A 23,908-nucleotide genomic window follows, 5' to 3' on the forward strand; every position below is an offset into this window, starting at 1 on the left:
AAAGTAAAATAGTGGATCTTAAAGGGAACCTGTTCACATTAGAGAGCAGCACTGTGGATTCCTTTTGTTTACTGGCAGAAATACAAATTGACGATATTAGAACAAAAAATAAAAGGTGACATATTCTAAATCTTTAAAAAAAAATTAGTGGCAGTTAAAGCCCATAAAGTCCTTTATTTGAATGCCATTAGTGGGTTTGGCAGCGATCCGCGCCATCTACTTCAGAGGAGCACTGCACAGATTAAGAGAGGCTGGATGCTAATTTGCACATATGGAAATGCTTTTTCTCGCCGTTCCGATGGCTCTGTTGTGGACAGATGGAATTAGCGAGCACTCCAAAGCCGTGAAGGCAAACACATAAAAAGCCCTCCCTTTTTTTTCTCTCTCTCCCTCTCTTTTTTTCCGTGAGAAACTTCAGACTTGAAATAAAATAACTAACCAACATTAGCAGACCGCTCTGCCTGGCATTAACAAGCCATTTTATCATATTTCAATAGCAAATCATTTTTAACAGTGAGTTATGGTCTTCTTAACTAGAACCAAGTGCACCAGAAAGGGTTGGCAAATTAAGGACAATCTTCAGACAAATTTGGCCTTATTTGCTGTATATAGATCCCGCTGCACTTCAGACTGGAAGCCTTGCAATGCTCCCTTTCCTGACAGTGTTCGGTAACTATGAATCACATTTTCTCTTTCTTGTCCTCACATGTGTTGTACTAGTGGCACTTTCCCTTAATTTAGGGCCATATTGTGTCCAGCTGCCCTACTGGGATGTGGAGGGGTGAGGATACCATAAGAAGCAACCTGAGTAATAGGGCACAGCTGCAGTCCCAGCACTCCCTGCAGTACAGGAACTACTTCATCTATGTGCCCCTGGAAGACAGACCACTCCAAAGGGGGCAAGGAGGAGGTGGGACCATGGTTCCCAAACCAACGGACAGAACTGGCCAGCCCTGCAGAGGCAGAAATAACTGCAGCCCATAGAGGGCATAGCAGTGTGCCCATTCTCCCTGCATTCTAGGAAACCTGATGCTTCTCCTCTGACTGGGCAGTTCCCCATTCTTTGGGCCTTAACGGCACAACTGGACCATTAGAAAGTGTTTTCCCTTCTCTCTTGGCTTCTTGCAGGGATGACAGTGATAAATCCAGTGAGACTATATTGACTCATATTCAGTTACTTTATAAGGAGGGTTCCCGATGCACTTTATTTTTGGCAGGCAAACAAACCAGATGTAGCATTCAAAGGGATTCAAATGTTAACTGTTACTGCAAATTGCGTGTCCAACCATTTTGAGTATTTCTTTGAAATCAGACTTAGGCTTGAACCAAAGCTCAGGATCCAAGTTTTGGATCGGATGAGTGTTGGAATCCCAACCTGGATCCAAATTTTATAATTGGTACTCCTGTCTACAACCGGTCACTGATATAACTAGACAGGTCAGTCCACAGCTCAGACCTGTCTGGCCCAAATTCTAATCTTTTTTACACTTGCATAACTCCACTGAGTAGCAAGAGCAGAACCAAGCCTTTTGTATCCAGGATTTAATAGAAAGATTTTACTTCTCCACTGCATTCTGAGGGAATTCTCTGAAAAGAATCTAGTGGACCTAAAACTAATTTAAATTTGGCCTGTTTCTTTCTTTTCTTTTTTTTTTCTTCACCCAACTTCTAAAAGTGCCTCACTAATTGTAAATGAATTGTGGCAGAGACAGACACCCATTTACCTGATCCTCACTGAAGAATCAATTATGAGACTATATTTTGCTGCCAAATTATTTTAGGGGTAGTGCTCTGAACATTTATCTTTGGTTAGGATCAGGGCTATCAAATGAAGCAAAAATGTGCATTTCAGGCAGATGAACAAATTTGTGTTTTGGGCTCAGCACAGTCTGGTTATTAGCTTTCCTGAATGGAGAATGTCAGTTTCTAGACAATATGACAGCAAAGTTTAGTTGCAGTCAATTCCTACCAAAAATAATGGTGGGTGGATTTCCTATTCCCTGCTCTCTTCTCCCAAGTGCTCTGATGCCAGAGCCTGGAAGAATTTTTTTTCCAAAGAGCAGGATGTGGCTGTGGAGTAACAGATTCCTGACTGTTGCTCCAAGGCATTGTTCATAGTGAAGGGGAAGCTCTGACCTCTCTGATTAGACAGCTGAGAGAGGAGGCGGGCATGCTACTAAGTATTATAAAACTCTAACTCCTCTCTATACATACAGTGCATCTAGTGGGTTCATAAAATATGCTGCATCTCTATTTTAAACTACAAAGTCCCCATTTTTAGCTCCTGTTTCAGGCTAAACTCTTGCTGAAGACTGATGAGACTGATTCACCCCGAGCTTCCCAATGTGCAGACGGAGTTTGTGTGGCGCTTACCTGCTTAGGGGTCCTATAAAAGTAGCCAGCCAGTCAGGCAGCAGCATAGACAGCTGCAGCAGCCAGCAAACAGAGCTGTAAACAGGGGAGTTTCAGAGGGAGTTCTCTTGGAGGAGCAGGTTTTTGCATTTTGTGTATTGTATTGTGTAGTTTGTATGTGTGAAGGCTGCTAGGGGCAGTGTGCTGAAAGAGAAGCTGAGCCCTGTTTAGGGGGCGGGGCTTACCTGCTTAGGAGTCCTATAAAAGTAGCCAGCCAGTCAGGCAGCAGCATAGACAGCTGTAGCAGCCAGCAAACAGAGCTGTAAACAGGGGAGGTTCAGAGGGAGTTTACAGGGGGAGGTTGTGGGGGACACTAAGAGACCTAGGCAGAGGAAGCGACAGGCTAGTTAAAGGAGTGAGTGGTGGTCTGCCAGTGTTCTGGTGCCTGTTGGGGGTTTGTGTTGTGTTTCTTGGACTGCCAGGTTTTAGATGGGAAGGCCATGACTGATACAGAGGCAGCAGTGAAAGACACAATGAGGATGACTGGATGTGGAAGCTGTGGCATGTACATGATCCTGGAGATAGCTAAGGGTTAATGTCTCTTTCACCTGTAAAGGGTTGACAAACAGTGATCTGCAACACCTGACTAGAGGACCAATCAGGAGACAAGATACTTTCAAATCTCGGTGGAGGGAAGCCTTTGTGTGTGTTTTGGGGTTTTGCTTTGTTCTCTCTGGACTCTGAGAGTGACCACACGTACCTGCAGGCTCTCTAATCTTCTATTCCCATTTTGTGAGTAAAAAGGTAGAAAGGCAGTATAGTCTTTATTTCTTTTCCTTTATTTGCAATTGTGTAGTTTGCTGGAAGTATTTTAAATTGTATTTGCTGGGGAGAGGCTTCTTTTTAGTTTCTATAAGCTGACAGACTCTGTAACTTTTTACCATCTAAATTGCAGAGATAGACCTTTTACTTTTTTTCTTTCTTTTTATTAAAAGTTTTGCTTTTAAGACCTGTCTGATTTTTTCTCCTTGTTAAGGCTCAAGGGAATTGAGTCTGTACTTAATAGGGAGGGAGGGGAGAAGGGGGAATCCCTTTTGTTTTAGATTCACGGAACTTGAATCTGAATTGTCTCTGGGGGAAGGTATCATTCCTCTCTGTGTGGTGATTCAAGGAGTTGAATCACGGTGATCTCCTAGTGTGCCCAGGGCGGGAAAGAGCTAGGAGGGGGAAGGGAAATGGTTTATTCCCCTTTGTTGTGAGACTCAAGGAATTTGGGTCTTGGGGTCCCCAGGGAAGGTTTTGGGGGAGACCAGAGTCTATCAGGCGCTCTACTCTATGTCCTGATTGGTGGCAGCACTACAGGATCTAAACTGGTAATTAAGCTTAGGGGAATTCATGCTAGTACCCATATTTTGGACGCTAAGATTCAGATTTGGGAATTATACTATGACAGGGTACCTGAAAAGAGTTTTATCTGCATGAAGTGCTGCCTGATAGAGCTGGCGGAAGAAAGGATCCGAGGTCTGGAGATGAAGATGGAAACTCTGGTTGAGTTTAGAAGGGGGTTCGAGCAGATGATGGAGCAAAGACACAAGGAGGCTGAAGGGATAAGCTTAGACTTGCAGATGGAAGCAGGACCAAAGAGTTCTGAGGAGAGACTGCTGGGTGAGAAAAGTGGACTAAGAGAACCAGGCAGAGGAAAAGACAGGCCAGTGAAGGAGGAATAGAACTCAGGAACAGGTTTGCAGAGTTGGAAAATGAAGAAGAGGCACAGCAGGTGGTCGCTGAAGGAGAGAGGGCAAGGAAAAAGAGAAGAGCTATTAGTCCTACAGGAAGAGGGAAGGAGTCAATGGAGGCAACACCAAATATAAGCCCCAGGAGGATTACAAGGGTGAATAGGAATTGAGAGGACTTGCAGCCAGTGGGTGAAGGGGATAGACCAGAGAATCACACTGTCACCAGGAAAAGGCAGGTCTACGTGATTGGGGACTCCTTACTGAGAAGAATAGACAGGCCTGTAACTAGAGCTGATCCAGAGAACAGAAGGGTGTGCTGTCTGCCGGGTGCTAAGATATGGGATGTGGACCTGAGGCTGAAAAGGAGCGGGAAAGAATCCGTTGATTGTCCTTCATGTGGGAACGAATGATACGGCTAGATTCTCTCTGGAACGTAGCAAGGGAGACTACGCCAGACTGGGGAAGATGCTTAAGGAAATTGAGGCTCAGGTGATCTTCAGTGAGATTCTGCCGGTTCCTAGAGAAGGGCACCAAAGGGGTGACAAGATTATGGCAATCAACAGATGGCTCAGGCAGTGGTGCTATAAGGAGGGCTTTGGGATGTACGGCCAGTGGGAAGCATTTATGGACAGAAGACTGTTCTCTCGGGATGGACTTCACCTAAGTAAGGAGGGAAATAGACTTCTAGGATGGAGCCTCGCCCAACTGATTAAGAGAGCTTTAAACTAGGAATTTGGGGGAGATGGTTAGGAGATGTCCAGGTGATCTCCACACCGGAATTTAACCTTGAGAGGGAAGAAAACAAAGTAAGAGGGGATACAGCCGTGGGCAGAAGAATTGACATAAGGAGGAAGGGTAGTGTAGATACCAGTCTAACAGGTGATGCTGGTGGTAGAATATCGGTGCCTAACCGGGTACAGAATGTCAGTGAAGCCAAATGGCAAAAATTAAGATGTCTGTACACTAATGCGAGGAGCCTAGGTAACAAAATGGAGGAACTAGAGCTATTGGTGCAGGAAGTGAAACCGGGTATTATAGGAATAACAGAAGTATGGTGGAATAGTAGTCATGATTGGAGTACAGGTATTGAAGGCTATGTGCTGTTTAGGAAAGACAGAAATAAAGGCAAAGGTGGTGGAGTAGCATTGTATATCAATGATGAGGTTAACTGTAAAGAAATAAGAAGTGATGGAATGGATAAGACAGAGTCTGTCTGGGCAAAAATCACACTGGGAAAGAAAGCTACTAGAGCCTCCCCTGAGATAGTGCTTGGGGTGTGCTACAGACCGCCGGGATCTGATTTGGATATGGATACAGACCTCTTCAATGTTTTTAATGAAGTAAACACTAATGGGAATTGTGTGATCATGGGAGACTTTAACTTCCCAGATATAGACTGGAGGACAAGTGCTAGTAAGAATAATAGGGCTCAGATTTTTCTGGATGTGATAGCTGATGGATTTCTTCACCAAGTAGTTGAAGAACCAATGAGAGGGGATGCCATTTTAGATTTGGTTTTGGTGAGTAGTGAGGACCTCATAGAAGAAATGGTTGTAGGGGACAGCCTTGGTTCGAGTGATCATGAGCTAATTCGGTTCAAACTAGATGGAAGGATAAAGAAAAATAGCTCTGGGACTAGAGTTTTTGACTTCTCAAGGGCCAACTTTAAAGAATTAAGAAAATTAGTTAGGGAAGTGGATTTGACTGAAGAACTTGTGGATCTAAATGCGGAGGAGGCCTGGATTTACTTTTAGTCGAAGCTGCAGAAACTATCAGAAGCCTGCATCCCAAGTAAGGGGGAAAAAACCATAGGCAGGAGTTGCAGACCAAGCTGGATAAGCAAGCATCTCAGAGAGGTGATTAAGAAAAAGCAGAAAGCCTACAAGGAGTGGAAGAAGGGTGGGATTAGCAAGGAAAGCTACCTTAGTGAGGTCAGAACATGTAGGGATAAAGTGAGAGAGGCTAAAAGCCATGTAGAGTTGGACTTTGCAAAGGGAATTAAAACCAACAGTAAAAGGTTTTATAGCCATATAAATAAGAAGAAAACAAAGAAAGAAGAAGTGGGACTGCTAAACACTGAGAATGAAATGGAGGTTAAGGATAACCTAGGCATGGCCCAATATCTAAATTAATACTTTGCCTCAGTCTTTAATAAGGCTAATGAGGAGCTTAGGGATAATGGAAGGATGACAAATGGGAATGAGGATATGGAGGTAGATATTACCACATCTGAGGTAGAAGCCAAACTTGAACAGCTTAATGGGACAAAATCGGAGGGCCCAGATAATCTTCATCCAAGAATATTAAAGGAACTGGCACATGAAGTTGCAAGCCCATTAGCAAGAATTTTTAATGAATCGGTAAACTCAGGGGTTGTACCATACGACTGGAGAATTGCTAACATAGTTCCTATCTTTAAGAAAGGGAAAAATGGTGATCTGAGTAACTATAGGCCTGTTAGTTTGACATCTGTAGTATGTAAGGTCTTGGAAAAAATTGTGAAGGAGAAAGTAGTTAAGGACATTGAGGTCAATGGTAATTGGGACAAATTACAACATGGTTTTACAAAAGGTAGATCGTGCCAAACCAACCTGATCTCCTTCTTTGAGAAGGTGACAGATTATTTAGACAAAAGAAATGCAGTAGATCTAATTTACCTCGATTTCAGTAAGGCATTTGACATGGTTCCACATGGGGAATTATTAGTTAAATTGGAAAAGATGGGGATCAATATGAAAATTGAAAGGTGGATAAGGAACTGGTTAAAGGGGAGACTTCAACGGGTCGTACTGAAGGGTGAACTGTCAGGCTGGAAGGAGGTTACTAGTGGAGTTCCTCAAGGATCAGTTTTGGGACCAACCTTATTTAACCTTTTTATTACTTTTATTTTGGCACAAAAAGCAGGAATGTGCTAATAAAGTTTGCGGATGACACAAAGCTAGGAGGTATTGCTAACACAGAGAAGGACCGGGATATCATACAGGAAGATCTGGATGACCTTGTAAACTGGAGTAATAGTAATAGGATGAAATTTAATAGTGAAAAGTGCAAGGTGATGCATTTAGGGATTAATAATAAGAATTTTAGTTATAAATTGGGGACACATCAGTTGGAAGCAACAGAGGAGGAGAAGGACCTTGGAGTATTGGTTGATCACAGGATGACTATGAGCCGCCAATGTGATATGGCCGTTAAAAAAGCTAATGCAGTTTTAGGATGCATCAGGCGAGGTATTTCCAGCAAAGATAAGGAGGTGTTAGTACCATTATATAAGGCACTGGTGAGACCTCATCTGGAATACTGTGTGCATTCTGGTCTCCCATGTTTAAGAAGGATGAATTCAAACTGGAACAGGTTCAGAGACGGGCTACTAGGATGATCCAAGCAATGGAAAACCTGTCTTATGAAAGGAGACTCAAAGAGCTTGGCTTGTTTAGCCTAACCAAAAGAAGGTTGAGGGGGGATATGCTTGCTCTTTATAAATATATCAGAAGGATTAATATTAGAGAAGGAGCGGAATTATTTAAGCTTAGTACCAATATAGATACAAGAACAAATGGGTATGAACTGGACACTAGGAAGTTTAGACTTGAAATTAGATGAAGGTTTCTAACCATTAGAGGAGTGAAGTCCTGGAACAGCCTTCCAAGGGGAGTAGTAGGGGCAAAAGACATATCTGGCTTTAAGACTAAACTTGATAAGTTTATGGAAGGGATGGTATGATGGGATAACTTAATTTTGGCAATTGATCTTTGATTATCAGCAGGTAAATATGCCCAGTGGTCTGTGATGGGATGTTAGATGGGATGGGATCTGAGTTACTGCAGAGAATTCTTTCCTAAGTGCTGGCTGGTGAGTCTTGCCTACATGCTCAGGGTTTAGCTGATTGCCATATTTGGGGTCGGGAAGGAATTTTCGTCCGGGACAGATTGGCAAAGGCCCTGGAGGTTTTTCGCCTTCCTCTGCAGCGTGGGGCATGGGTCACTTGCTGGTGGATTCTCTGCAGCTTGAGGTCTTCAAACCACAATTTGAAGACTTCAATAACTCAGACATAGGTTAGGGGTTTGTTATAGAAGTGGATGGGTAGGATTCTGTGGCCTGCTTGTGCAGGAGGTCAGACTAGATGATCATATTGGTCCCTTCTGACCCTAAAGTCTATGAGTCTGAGTCTATGAGTGCATCCACTACACTCCTTCAGGGGTGCAGCATGCTTCCCCCTCACCTCCCTGGCAGCTCAGCTGGCCAGTGAGGGTGGGAAGCAGGGCCATGGTACTACTCTTTCCCCATCCCTCCCAATCCTCTTTGGGGATTCTTGTGGGAAGTGAAATTGTTCCCCTCTGCTGTGCAAAGGGTGGGGAGGTTAACTTGGACATACCCTTTTCATTTGTATATGCAAATAAGTAGGGTACACATTAGGCCTTAAATACAAGTATCAAGTAGTGAGCTAACCATAGAATTAAACTGGGTTCTTATCTAGTACTCAGTAAGGTATCCAGATACTGTAGTAAAAGTTGGGGATGAGATCCTGGCTCCAAGGAAGTCAATCACATCGAGTTCAGTGAGGCTGGAATTTCTGTCTAGATCTTTCATCACAGATCCTTAGCAACTTGACAGTGAGGAGATCAATTTATTAACATTTCTTATCTATCTTCAATGGACTTGAAAGGTAGACCCTCTAAACTGTGTTTAAATTGCTCATGTTACTCCTTTAAAAATACATTAGGAGCAGTAAGAAACCCATATGATTTAAAAATAGGAAAGGCACTCTGATCAAGTATTACAGGCCTCAAAAATGCCTACAAGATCCTACAAAATATCTATAGAAATGCAAGGTTTTTAACATGTAATTGGAGATTATTAGAAGAAACAAAAAGTTTTATTTTCTACAGCGATTTTACAGCAAATTTAAATAAAAATATTTACCTTATGAGAAAAGTGTATATGTTCTGAAATGATTTCATAGGAGCGGGGAGGGAAAGGAGAAGAACTTTTGTCTTTTTTTCCCCATGTATGACCAAGACCTGAAAGGTTTATTTTCTGTTTGCTTCTTATACTAAAAAATTTAGTCCCTGGTGACTGAAGAATTGTTGAAATGATGGCATCACAATTCCCTAGAAAGTGAAACTTGAGAAATGGAGGTTAGAAGGGATTCTAAATCAGATTGTTTAAAATGCTTTGTATATTGTTTCTCATTTTTAACAATAATTTAACTTCAATGACTAATTAATATTTTGGATAAAGGATTTCTTTGCTAAAGATACAGCAGTGTCGCTCCATAATAGCATAACAATAAACATGCTCTAACACCATCAGGTGGTCTTCAGCAAACCTGGTGTGTCCAAAAAGGGGAAGCTGAAGAGAGGCGTTCCTAAGAACGACCGAGGACCAGCAAAACCAGCCAATAATTGTAAATTCCCATTGAACTGCCTCATGAATCTATCATTTTAGCCAGATGAAATCTTACCAGTGTTAGGGGTTGGGGGTAATTCAGAGCTATATTGAACCATTATTCCTCCTGGGAGCAATCTCTCCCAAAGCTTTGGTCAGTACAGGCTGAAGGTCTATGCTGCGGCATGCTCCCCTTCTTCCTGCCTGTTCATTTCTGTTGACCAATGTAGAGACGAGACAGAGTCATGGCTCCTTCCACTTCTGTTCTCTTTCAGGTAGTTCCTAGATGCTAGGAGACAGCTTCTCTTGCACTTAGAGTCCAAGAAGTTAAATTATAACTTGGTCCTTGCCTGAGTAGGAGTTGTAAGGGGGCTTGGGGAATAAGCTTCTTGTGACTTCTCACCTTGTCCACCCAAACAAGGCCCAGGCACAGTCTAGACCAGGGGTAGGCAACCTATGGCACATGTGCCGAAGATGGCATGTGAGCTGAGTTTCAGTGGCACTCACACTGCCCAGGTCCTGGCCACCAGTCCGAGGGGGCTCTGGATTTTAATGTAATTTAAATTAAGCTTCTTAAACATTTTAAAAGCCTTATTTACTTTACATACAACAATAGTTTAGTTATATATTATAGACATAGAAAGAGACCTTCTAAAAACATTAAAATGTATTACTGGCACGCAAAACCTTAAATTCAAATGAATAAATGAAGACTCGGTACACCACTTCTGAAAGGTTGCCGACCCCTGGTCTTGACCTATTCACAGATAAGCTTATAATATCTTCTGTTAATAATCTAAACCCAATTTCCACAAAGAAGACACATCTTATTCAATGATGAGATATTGTGAGCATTTGCCAAACTCTGCATCCACAGAAAGCAAATACTTTTTCATAGTTCAAAAAGGAAGCTTATTAGAAGGCTACATAAGCGTGAGAGAGGAAGCACAAGTTAAGGGACCAATTATCATAGAGAGTGTGAAGGATTCTGGGAACTATACTGAATCTAAGATCATGTAATTGCAGTTCAATACACAGTATTAAGTAAAGTGTCTTTTCAACTTCACTTGTCCCACATGAAAGAAAGGGTGACTTTAACCCAACAGACTGGAGTCCTTAAAAAGAAATGAGGAATGTTTACTTTAAGTGAAACATCATGGAGCTTGTCACACTATTTAAAGATATTTTCCTTCCAGCTGTTTTAATTTATCCTTAAACTCCCAATAAAAGTAATATTTTCTTTCACAATGTAATTTTTCAGCTGATGGCGGGGGTTAGTACCTCTGCCACCAACAGTGTTAATTAGTTCTTTTAAGAAAAACCCAACTATATACCGCGCAGCACCTAGAACCATGGCTTCCTGATCCTGATAGACTCTTTTAGGTACTACCAAAATAGCATGAATAAGTTAGAAGAAATACTAAAGTCACTTCATTGCTGAGTGATAGTGTTGGGTACTTTAGATTAGGTCAGCTACTGGAAGGGAAGTCAATGATACAAACTCAGGCTATTTCCTCGTCTAATTGCTTAATAATAATAATAATTTATTATTATTAATAATATTATTTTATAAGCTGTTTGGGACTTGGAATCTTTATTTTTATTTATTATTATAAAGTTTATTATGATAGTAACTAAAAACCCCAACTGAGAGAGGGACCCCACTGAGCTGTACAAATATATAGTAAGAAGAGACAGTCCCTGCCTGAAGAACTTATAGTCTAAGGCCCCAATCCTGCAAAGACACACACACCTGGTTAACTACAGACATTGTGAGCCAGTCATCCCATTGAATTCAATGGGATGATTTATAATATGCCAGGTTAAGTACATGCATAATCGTGCAGAGTTGCAGTCTATGTAGGCAAAGCAGCCAAAGTGTGGGAGAAAGGACATATGTACACATATCCTTTCTATCTCGAACATTTATGGCAAAACCAGTAAGGCTACACACAGAATCCTCAGCTAAGAGGATTTATGTAGTCATAAAAACAGCTCCCTTTCTGACTCTTGGTCTTTGTCTCTTGCTTTCAGCACACACTTTGATCCTGTGTCCTGCCTGCCCCCAAAGTCATTCAGCACAATGGCATGGAAATCATTGTTCTCAACATGGAGCATGGGCTAGTTCAAAGGGGCCCTGAGTATTAAACTCTTCATTTGTTGAGTTGCTCTGCAACAGAAAGGGAACTACTGAGACAAGTTCAACTATTATTGGTGTTCACTGGAGTTGGCTTCCTGGCAATTCTCCATCAAGACAAAGGAGAATGCTTACTCTATTCAATACCTGGATAATCATCTGGGTGTGACTGTTGTATCCAGCTCTTGCAGATCCTTTTGGACAAGACTCTATAGAGAGGAATTTTCCCTGAAAAATTGTATTTGGTAAGGGACAAATTATGATACCAGTTTAATCAAATTTCAAAATTTAATTGACCTCACTGGGATCAAGATTAGGCCCTAACTCCACAAACATACATGGATCCATATTTGGATATTCTGGCCTTGTCTAATCTATGCAGGTTCTTATGCCACTCTCATCACTATTACCAGAGTATCTGAGCACCTTCCAGGAATGCATTAAGCTATCTAACTAATACCTGTCACATGTTTCTACTCTCATCTTCTCCCTATGGGAGAAGTGTGTGCACCTGACAGTTTTGTTTTGAACTTACTTTTAATAATATATGTATACATATATACATGTTGCTGTATGTTTATAATTGGAGAAGACAAGGCTAAAGAAATGCCCTTTACATTTAAAGTGGAAGGTGATGATGAGGTTTGTGATGGTCTTAGCTCTTGTGGGAGTTCATTCCAGAACCTCAGACCAGCCACTAAGAAAACTCTATCTCCTGCACAAACAAACTTTACTCGGGCTACAGAATATTACATTATACCAGAGGAGAAAAGCTGTCACCCACGGTGTTCATCTCAGTGCTTTAGTCAATCTTTTAGACAACCTGCACCCAGACCATGGAGCACCTTGAATTTGACTTGATATTCTATGGGAAGTCATTGTAGGGAGTGGAGGACAGGTCTGATGTGCTTGCTTTAGCCTGTGTTGCTGAGGTTATGTGCTGCAGCATTCTCTACTAGTTGGAGTTTCCTAAGCAGTGAAGGTTCCATGCCCAGGGTTTTGTCAGTGACTCTACTAATAAAGCTATACTGTTAATTCAGGTGTAAGGTGTAAATTTCAATTTCAACAAGCCACTGAAGAATCTGTCTCAAGGATATGGGGTGACATCTTATTTCCTTTACTGTAAATGGGAATGTTGTCATTGACTTCAATAGTCAGGATTTAACCCAAGTATAGCCTAGCAGACTGAACGTGGAACAGGGTTTCAGGAAGGCACTATTCTTGATCCCACATTCATATACTGTGTGGCCTCCAGCAAGTCACTTAGATCTAAAATTTTCCAAAATGGCCTCTCATTTTGGGTGCCCGTGTTGGTGTCTGAAATTTGGCACCCAAAATGAAAGACCACTTTGGAAAATATGGAACTTAACCCAGGGGACAGATTAGCAGGAAGAACTCATACAAGATGGCTAAAGCATGTTGGCTACGGATTAGCTTTAGTTCAAGGATTCAATCATATTCTCACACACAGATCAATATACATAACCATGTACGCTGTGTTCAACTCCTATGCTTGTGACATTATTTAAAGTAACATACCATGAAAAAAAAGAGCCACATTTTTATGGCTGCTGGAAATACTTTTCAGATTCACTGCCAAATCCTTTGATGATTTCCCAAACCCCCTTCCCTGGCAATTGTTACCCTCTAATAAAAAAGTTTGTTTCCATGTTTAAAAATGCTTAAAGATTTTCCTTGTAATTGCATTGTTCCTTGCTGTATGTACTGTGAGCAGGTACCTTCTCAACCTGTTAAAAAGAAAAGCTTACACTCTGTATAAGTCAACACTGACACCTTTCCTGAGGATTGACTTTCATGACAAAGGCATTAACAATAATATGGCACAGGGTATGTCTACACTGCAGTTAAAAACTGCAGCTGACTTGAGCTCCCGGGCCTTGGGCTGAGGCCTCAAGCTCCCCGGCCAGTGTGGACATTTGGACTTGGGCTGCAGCCCAGGCTCTGGGACTGTGTCCTGTGTCCTGTGTGAGGTGGGAGGGTCTCAAAGCTCGGGCTCCAGCCTGAGCCCACACATCTACACTGCAATTAAACAGTCCCTCAGCCTAAGCCCCGCAAGCCCAAGTCAGCTGACACAGGCCAGCTGCCGGTGTCTAACTGCAGTGTAGATATATAGCTATAGAGCACAAGTCTTCTCCCTAGACTGGGCTAATCATAGGTTTCCTAATCACTTCAAAGGTTTTTTTTCTCCTGCTGCTGATAGCTCATCTCAATTGATTGGCCTGTTAGTTGGTATGGGTACTTCCACCTTTTCATGTTCTCTGTATGTATAAATATCTTCTGTCTGTGTGTTCCATTCTATGCATCCGAAGAAATGAGCTGTAGCCCATGAAAGCTTATGCTGAAATAAATTTGTTAGTCTCTAACATGCCACAAGTACTCCTGTTCTTTTAACTCAGCACTGTTCATTTCACATCTTGGATCCTGTCTCTGTAGAGAGCAATGCCCATCCTCCTTATAAATTGATGGGGAAACAAAATTCCTGGCAGGGTGAGTTAGCAAAACCCATTTAACCCTTTCCCAACAGGATTAACACCTTCTAATAGAATGAGGTGTTCCACGCAAACATTGCCAGCCTGTTACACGTTTCAACTTACGTGTTAACTAGCAACCTTAATTTAAGGGTAACAAAAGTTTTAACTTTTTTTGAAATTGGCATGTATGTAGGGGCTTTGAGATCCCTGACACACTCACTGTTTGTCTCTCCCTAACCTAAAATTTTAGATCAGTTTAAGAATTCTGTAGTTTCCCTGGCTCTTCCTTGCCTGTTTCTTCAATATAGAGCTTAAGAGCTTCGTGGAATCACCAGCAGACCCTAACTTTCCTTGCCCTGAAGCATTCTGCAGTTCCACTGGGTAATAAAGTGGCTCCGCAGGTCACATATCTTTTTATGCTCTGTGAAGCTTTAGGGAAAGTTTGAAGTTGCTGTAAGAAGCCAGTTTGAGTGATGGGGATGCAAATGTGTTTTGTTTTCTGCCTTGGGTATTTTGTTTGTTTGTTTTGTTTAGGGGTTATATATATCTGTAACTCAAAATCAATATGAAATGACCAATTTTCTTCAAAATTTGCTGAAAAATTCTCCAATGCTTTCTGAGTAAACCTGGAAGTTTTTAGGCCAAAATGATAATTTGGTCCAAGTTACAAGGTGTGCGTGTGATGAATGTAGGGGGCTAAATAAGGCCTTATTATGGAACCTAGTTGCAACTTTGACCACGGAGTTGTAATTGTCATTCTGTGTTCATAATATTGCATCATCCATGAAGTGGCCATTGTTTCCATAGAATGCCTTAATGCCGTAAGGTAATCATCAGCGATCACTTCAGAACATAGAAAATAGTGCTTATTGCCACTAGAGTGCAACGGTTCTGAATGACAGTGCAAAACTTTTCATCTCCCCAATCATGTGCATACACTAGCATGCAGATATGTAGACATGGGAATTGTCAGTGTTTAATTAACCCCCCCTTATGTACTCCAATTTCCATGGAAAAGTTTTATAACCAAATCACCATTTACTAGCATAACTCGTTTTTCCAAAGGAATGAGTCTCTTGGAGTGCATTTTCCTCTGTTAACGCCTGGGTTTAGTATTAACCTGAGTGCTTAAATGAATTTGCTGATTGCAGCTCAGGCTCACATAGACTTTATTCAGCATCAGTTACACACACAGTTTGGCACATGAAGTGGTGCTTGCTTAAAGGAAGCCTATTGTTAATGGAGTTCACAGAGAGATTTTCTTTTCTCTTTCCAAGAAAATTTTGTTTCTACCTTGAGGTTATGTTTAAGGTAAATATACACTAAGCAAGAGAGAAATAACAAGCTCTGCCTTTCCTCCCTCTGTTTGGCTCATGAACCCAGAATTTTAGTCTCCAAACTTCTATCTTTATGAATTCTTTATTAAAAGACTTTTTTTTAAAAAATGGTATTTTTGTGCCAAGCGACTCAAATGGTACCCAGTAAACAGTGCAGTGATTTAAAAAAAATAACACCTTGTCTAAATGGGACACTTTAAACTCAATAGATTATTCTCTAATTGGCCAGAGACCAAAGCCACTCTTACTTGCTCTCTGAGCAAGCTACTATTTGGTGTGAGTATGGGGTCTTAGGTCTTCAGTGAGTAATTAAGAGTCTAGATTATTTTTTTTATAATGCATCATTTTGAAAAATAGCTGGGAATGAGCTGAAGCTGCAAAGCTTCTATTCAGAGTTCGGGTTCAGGAGATCGAGTGTCTCAGTACAAGCCAAACTGTATTAAAAACTTCTGTTATAAAGTAAAAAAGGGAAACTTATCTTTTACTGAAAGAAAGAAATATTTTCTTGGTAAGAGCATGATTCTGTATGTCATTATATAAATAATCAGCCAATCATAGGCCTGAAGGTTACAGTCATAATTTTCAAGCCTGGATGCCTAAAGTTAGGCTCCTAAATAAGAATGGCCTGGCTTTCAAAGGTGCTGGAACTACTGTTGATTGCACTGGGTTTTGTGACTCCTGGACACTCACAAGAAAGCAGGCTACTTTCATTTAGAAGTCTAATTATGAATTTAGGAGCCAAGTTGTAGGCACCTAACCTTCAACATTTTGACCTAGACCAGAGTTTCTCAAACAGGGGTCGCTGTTCGTGTAGGGAAAGCCCCTGGCGGGCCGGGCCGGTGTGTTTACCTGCCCCATCCGCAGGTCCCGCAGATCGCGGCTCCCACTGGCCGTGGTTTGCTGCTCCAGGCCAATGGGAGCTGCTGGAAGCGATGCAGGCTGAGGGACTTACTGGCTGTCATTTCCATCAGCTCCCATTGGCCCGGAGCAGCGATCCGCTGCCAGTGAAAGCCACAGTCGGCTGGACCTGCGGACGGGGCAGGTAAACACACCGGCCTGGCCTGCCAGGGGCTTTCCCTACACAAGCGGCAACCCCTGTTTGAGAAACCCAGACCTAAACAATATTCTGTCACAAATAGCACAAAACACTCCTATAACTCCTATGGGTCCAATCCTGGCCTCACTGAAGTCAATGGGAGTTTTGCCCTCGACTTCATGGAGACAGGATTTCACCCTCTATGTCCTGTCCCATTGCTCTCTTCCCATCTAGGCCAGTCTCTTAAATAACTATTCATATGAAAAAAGCTGCCCCCATTCAAAGTCTTCTGCACTATATCTTTGCAAAATGCAATAAGCTCTCTCAGGAAGGAGGAAAATTTAGTGAGATAAATTATCTGCTGGTGTCAGTGGGCATAATTTCAATTATCTCAATGGAGTTTTGTTTATTTACACCATCAGAGAATTTGACCCATTAATTGTTTAATGTTCTATTTTATATATAACTGTAGTTATCTCCATTGCTTTGTCACATGATAAATAAGTTTGGAGTTTGCTTAAAGACCCCATTTTAGCTTAGTTGATTACTCAACCTCAGCAGTCATTTATTCCTCCAACACTACAAAGTAAGAGAGATTATCCCTTAATTAGGTGACTTTTATGCTTATAATATCTTCTTCTAGCCTAGATCTTCATTACATTATTTTTTCTGTAACCTTCTTGCCTCGGCTTTCATGTTTCTTTACGAAGTCTAACACTTTTCCCTACTGAATTGTTGATCCATCTATATGGCCTAATCATTCTCAATATTTTTAAATGTTTTTTTACAAAATCGTTTGGAATCTATGCATTCCAAAATGTTGAAACTCAAAAAATGCTAAAAAATTAATGAATATTTGGGCAGTTCTTCTAGGGCCTGATTTCCAGTGCCCATTGAAATTAACATTATTCCATGCATATGATTTACACACATACATACACATGTTCAGTGCTATCTCATGTAATTGTGGAAATTTCAGAAACGACCCCAGTTAGACATCCAACCAGCTATTTATGCACACAGTGTGTGCATAAAATTTGGAAAATCTGGGTATTCAGATTTCAGAAGAAAAAAGAAAGTTAACATTTCTCTCTTTATTATCTAAAAATACCCAAAGTCTTTACAACTATAAAGGGAGTGAGTTGCTCAACCACATTTGTACTGAGTAAAAGAATAATTTGCATGTGATTTCTTTATTAAGAGCAAAGGATGCACTTTCTTACTGGAATATAAACATCCTCAAAAGTATATAATAATACTTAATCCTCTATTAGTGGCTAGAAAATAATACCATGTGAGTAGACTGACAGTTGAATACAACATGCTAAACATCTTTCCTCCTGTGTCAAGTACTCAAGGATCCGTCTTATCTATTAATTATAGATCATCTTGTAGGTAGGAAACAGTACCAATCATAGTCTCCACTGAAACCAAAAGGGTTTCAAGGTTCCTAAAGTAAAAATCACAAATTGCTTCCCTTCTTGACACATGATTTAATGCATTCTCGTTGTTAGTATAGCAAAGGATAGTTGAGGAAATTCTTTGCCTGGGCTGCCAAATTTGCGAGACAGCAGATGCACTCTTGATCAAGATAACTGGATGGTTTCTATCATGAAAATGTCTCATCTTTGGTGAAGATACTTCAGTATTGCTGGTGGAGCTGTTAAGGTCTAAGGACCAAATTTTCATCTCCTGCATAATGTCTGAGTAAATGGAGTTTTGAGGGATAGATTCTTACCAAGATTCTAGTCCAAACCCAGGGTGAAACACAGTTGCCCAGCACCTTCATAGCCACTACCACAACCTCTGGTAACTGGGATGTAGTAGCTGCTGTGGTTTGCTACACCCTAGTATACAAAGGTTTTTTCCAGTGGATACAGCTAGTGGGATGCACCCACTAGTCCTTTCCCCGCCCTTCCATGGATTATCTTCAAACATTTTCTTTATATGAAGAGGGTTTCCATGAAGCACAGCTCTGTGGTGTACAGTGTGCAGAACTCTCTTGCTGGCCCTCTTTATGGCTTGTTCCCTCTCCTTACATCCAAGCCACAAGAGGTTGCTGCCTTTAGGATCTTGCCTTCTCAGGCAAGGAGTAAGGGATGGGGCAGGATGTGCCACAGAAATCAAGACTCATTTTCATATCCATGACAAAAGAGAGGAGAAAGGAGCAATGCAAACATGCCCCTTAATTGCAATGTGGACTATTTCTACAGTGAGACTTCTCTCCAACCCATTGCAGTAAAGGAATTGATGGCTATAGGGCAGTTAGAACAGGCAGTTGCATGGGGTAACAATATTTTAGGGACAAAACAACGTTTAGTCGCTGAGTAACCATGGACTTGGAGGGATAGAATCCCATTTTGTCCCAACATCAAAACCTGTAGAGCTAGCTCTTAACATGTAACAAACGCTGCAGATGTCTCAGCAGTAGGGATATCTACAACTGTGTACAGCGGACTTATAGATGCTTGATTTTGTATTTGCCAGTTAGTTAACCAGATTGTTGATCAGAAGGAATCAAAAGTAATATCTCACACATACTAATATCTTCCTCCTCAGCAGGTTTAATGCTTGAGCTACTGCCAATGCCCTTGTGACCCTCAATAAATAGTTATTGCTGTTTATTCTTCTCCTCAAAGGGGAGGGGAGGTTGCTTTCACAAAAGTGTTGTTTACTTATTTTTGGCTCTGCAGCAGCTTTTGGGCTAAATCTTTCACTTCTTTTGACAGGGAAGGAGAAAGAGCCAGGCTCTGACTGGAATGGACTTATTCATTCCTATCACCGCTAATTCACTCAAGCCAGTGGTTTTCAACCTTTATTCATATGTGGAACCCTCAACATTTTTAATGGAGGTGTGGAGCCTTTGGAAATCTTAGACATAATCTGTGGACCCCCAGGGGTCCATGAACCACAGGTTGAAAACCACTGTTCCATGTAACAACAACCTTTTGTGGACCCCTTAGACATAGTCAGCAGACCCACAAGGGTGCACAGACTACAGATTGAAAACCACCAGTTTAGGCTATTAACTGCTAGAGCACTGGTGGACAAGACTTGTAGTTGATGTCTGGGTGAATATGTGTCTACATGGCTTCATGATTCACCGAGCAAAGATTGTAAATAAACCTTAAGATCTCTACTGAGTGATTGCAATGAAACCGTGCTTCAGGTTTCAAAAATGGCAATTCATTATTTATGGAGGGTTAAATCTAATCCTCTCTTCTGCGGCCAGCCCTTGATTCAGAGATTCCAGTGCACTGCCCAACTATTTAGCATTGTAATGTCTGAGAATTCAGTAACTGATCCAAAGCCCATTGAATTCAGTAGAGTTTGGATCAGGCCCTGAGTGAACAATAAGAAAAAGAAGCACTTGCTTAACCAAGTCATTTTATTTAAATGAAGGTGCATGATGGCTTATTGCTTATCTGGAGATATAGAAGAAATATAGGTCATTATCACATACTAGAGAACAAAGTGGCTGCTGGGATTGCTGCAGACATCTTCTGCAAATCATGGCCCTGATCCAGAGCCCATTGAAGTCTATAGGAATTTTGCTATTGACTTCAGTAGGAGCAGGATCAGTCCACTTTTGATGAAGTTCTCTTGCAATGTTCCATAACTAATCACAGTTCTTCAGCACTCCTTTCTAAAGGTATTCCTAAGGAATAGCAGGAAGACAGTCATTTATCACTTCCTTTTGGTCCAACTTGTTCTGACTCACCTAGGTAGAGGCTTAACACTTGACAATGTGTGTGTGTGTGTGTGTGTGTGTGTGTGTGTGTGTGTGTGTGTGTGTGTGTGTGTAAAATAGGTCTGTAGTAATAGAAATGTGACCAATAAAACAGTATTGATATAGTGTTGGAACATGTATGTATTACTTGATAATACTTTGCACACAGTCTATTAAACAAAATAAAAACAGACTAAAATAATTTCTCAGGAATATAACATAAATTTAAAAATTTGTCTCTGAATAATTTAATTTGACGTTTTAAGCCTTTAGAGTTATAGTCTATTTATAATTGGAGCCACAGTCTGCATGTATTTTAAATGCAAAGAGAGGTTCCAACAGTCAAGTTATTATATTACTCGAGAGTTTAATTAATAACACACTAATTGTAGAAGCTAACATCAAGAGTCACACCATATTGTTTCCATTACATTTTGAAACTGTTTGAAGTGATTTGGTAATTAAAAAAAAAACTTCTGAGTAGAGTGTTATCGTCTCATGAAGATGTTACACATTCTCTTACTTTTCAAGCTGTAGGATTCCTATCCAGATTCTGTACTGAAACACATTCTCAGATCTTCATGGTATTGTATATTCATGTGTATATCTATATCTATATATATCTATATATATCTATATATATCTATATATATATATATATATATATATATATATATATATATATGTTAAGCTTCAATTAACATTAAAGCTTCACTATAACTTTATATTTTATTCATTTGTTTTTAATTATAATTACAAATATGTACTAGGATATTGTGGTTAAAAATGTAAATGTGTAAATGTTACAAAATTGTTACAAAATGCTCATTGAAGGTTGATTATAAATATTATTTAATTTACAGATAATTTCTAAACTTAGCTCTAAAACCTTCATTCAGGATGATCTGCTAAAACCACCCATTGGATTAGAATGAAACAAATATAAAATTCAGAAACTATCAAAGATCATGTGAAATCAACAGAGCACTAGGAAGAAAATCTGAGACACCGTGCCCACAAGAGCACTGCAAACACAAGGTAGCATGGTATATCGTTAAGGATATGGGCCAGATTCAGCCCCTCTGCTACCTACACACACACACACACATGAAGCATATGATATATATTGGGGTGTATGCAATTAGGTGCATCCCAACATCTTCCCTCATTGGCTGTCTGGAACCATCATGCTCTGCACTAGAAGGCTGGTTCTAGTGCATAGAATGGCCAGCAGCCCTCTGTCCCCCACCTTCTATGTGACCATATTGCATAACAGCAGAATTTTGCCCTGAGCAGCTGTGCTGACTCCAGAATTTCCACTCTTATAAACTCCCTGTAAACTGATAAAAAGATTTTTTCCCTTCTGTGTTTTGGAATAAACACCATGATAACTGAGTGAATTATTAGTGGCAATGAAAATTAATAAATACAATGGAAATCTGATAGCACTGTAAAATCAACAATAAAATATTATGCTTGTATCTTATTACTGACTCTAGTGAAGTGGGAACATGGATTAAGTTTTTAAAATTGCAAATTTCATTAAAAATTTGATACCATAATAAGTTCTTACATTATATTAGCAAACATCAAATTCAATAAAACTACACATGCAAGCCCACTAATAAGGTTCAGAATCTAGAAATGCAATATTTTAGAAAGCTGCAAATCTGATAGGATGTGGCTGTAATATATAAGAAAATTAGCTATAAGTCTAGTACAGTAGATTGTAATATTTCATGGTGCCCTTTAAATCATGCTCTAATGGTGTAATTTTCCAAACTTTCAAGTGAAGTACCGTGTAACAATTACAGAGTGCTTCACATGTACAAAATCCTTTCAGAAACTTTGTTTCAGAAACTAAGTAACACCACTATAAATACAGAGAATGAGAATCAGAGCTATTGATGCTGCTCCTCACAAACAGGGAAGAATTGGTAAGGGAAGTAGAAGTGGATGGCAGTGACCATGAGATGGTCCAATTTAGGATCCTGACAAAAGGAAGAAAGGAGAGCAGCAGAATATGGACCCTGGACTTCAGAAAAGCAGACTTTGACTCCCCCAGGGAACTGATGGGCAGGACCCCTTGGGAGGCTAACATGAGGAGGAAAGGAGTCCAGGAGAGCTGGCTGTATTTTAAAGAAGCCTTATTGAGGGCGCAGGAACAAATCATCCCAATGTGCAGAAAGAATAACAAATGTGGCAGATGAACAGCTTGGCTTAACAGAGACATCTTCGGTGAGCTTAAAAAGAAAAGGGAAGCTTACAAGATATGGAAACTTGAACAGATGACTAGGGAGAAGTATAAAAATATTGCTCCAGCATGCAGGGGTGTAATCAGGAAGGGCAAGGCACAATTGAAGTTGAAGCTAGCAAGGGATGTAAAGGGTTACGAGAAGAGTTTCTATAGGTATGTTAGCAACAAGAAGAAGGTCAGTGAAAATGTGGAACCCTTACTGAATGGGGGAGGCAACCTAGTGACAGATGATGTGAAAAAAGCTGAAGTACTCAATGCTTTTTTCCCTCAGGTTCACAGACGAGGTCAGCTCCCAGACAGCTGCACTGGGCCACACAGTATGGGGAGGAGGTGAGCAGCCCTCAATGGTGAAAGAACAGGTTAAGGACTATTTAGAAAACTTGGACATGCACGAGTCCATGGGTCCAGTTCTAATGCATCCAAGGGTGCTGGGGGAGTTGGCTGATGTGATTGCAGAGCCATTAGCCATTGTCTTTGAAAAATCATGGTGATCGGGGGAGGTCCAGGACAATTGGAAAAAGGCAAATATAGTGCCCATCTGTAAAAAAGGGAAGAAGGAGAATCCGGGGAACTACAGTGGGCCTCACCTCAGTCCCTGGAAAAATCATGGAGCATGTCCTCAAGGAATCCATTTTGAAACACTTGGAGGAAAGGAAGGTGATCAAGAAGAGTCAGCATGGATTCACTAAGGACAAGTCATGCCTGACCAACCTGACTGCCTTCTTGATGAGTAGGGTGAACAGAGGTCCCAATTTTATCAGGACTGTCCCGATATTTACTTGTTTATCCCGCATCCAGACCGAACATTGGTCAGGACATGAATTGTCCCAATATTTTGCCCTCCCGCGCACAGGCAGAGGGGGCTCGCACCCCCCAGTCTCAACTCCACCCTTCCGTCCCCCATTGGATCCCTCCCCAAATCCCTGCCCTTGCCCTGCCCCCAGCCCTGCCCTCTCGCTGCCCTACTGGATCCCTCCCCAAATAGCCGCCCTGGCCCCGCCTCTTTTCCAAGCACGCCACATTCCTCCTCCTCACCCCTCCCTCCCAGGCTTCTGCTAATCAGCAGTATGGTGGAGCAAGTGCTGGAGAGAGTGGGGAGAAGCAGGCTGCAGCAGCCAGCTCAGGGGAGGTGGAGGCAGAGCGAAGGCAAGCTGGTGCAGGGGGCAGGGCGTGGAGCTGCCGGTGGGTGCTCAGCCCCTGCGAATTTTTTCCTATGTTCTGGCAGTTCTTGGTATTTTTTTAATTATTTTTTTTTTCTTTTGTTTTTGATTTTTCCTCTGCCACTGGCTCTTGGGTTTTTTGTTGTTGTTTTTTTTGTTGCTCCGCCAGCACACACCCCTCCCCCCCCGGGCCCGATATTTCACATCTCTCATCTGGTCACTCTAGTGATGAGTAAATGGGCACTGTGGATGTAGGGAAAGTGGTGAACATGATATACTTTGA

Source organism: Gopherus evgoodei, chromosome 4, assembly GCF_007399415.2.
Source record: "Gopherus evgoodei ecotype Sinaloan lineage chromosome 4, rGopEvg1_v1.p, whole genome shotgun sequence".
Lineage (NCBI taxonomy): Eukaryota > Metazoa > Chordata > Testudines > Testudinidae > Gopherus > Gopherus evgoodei.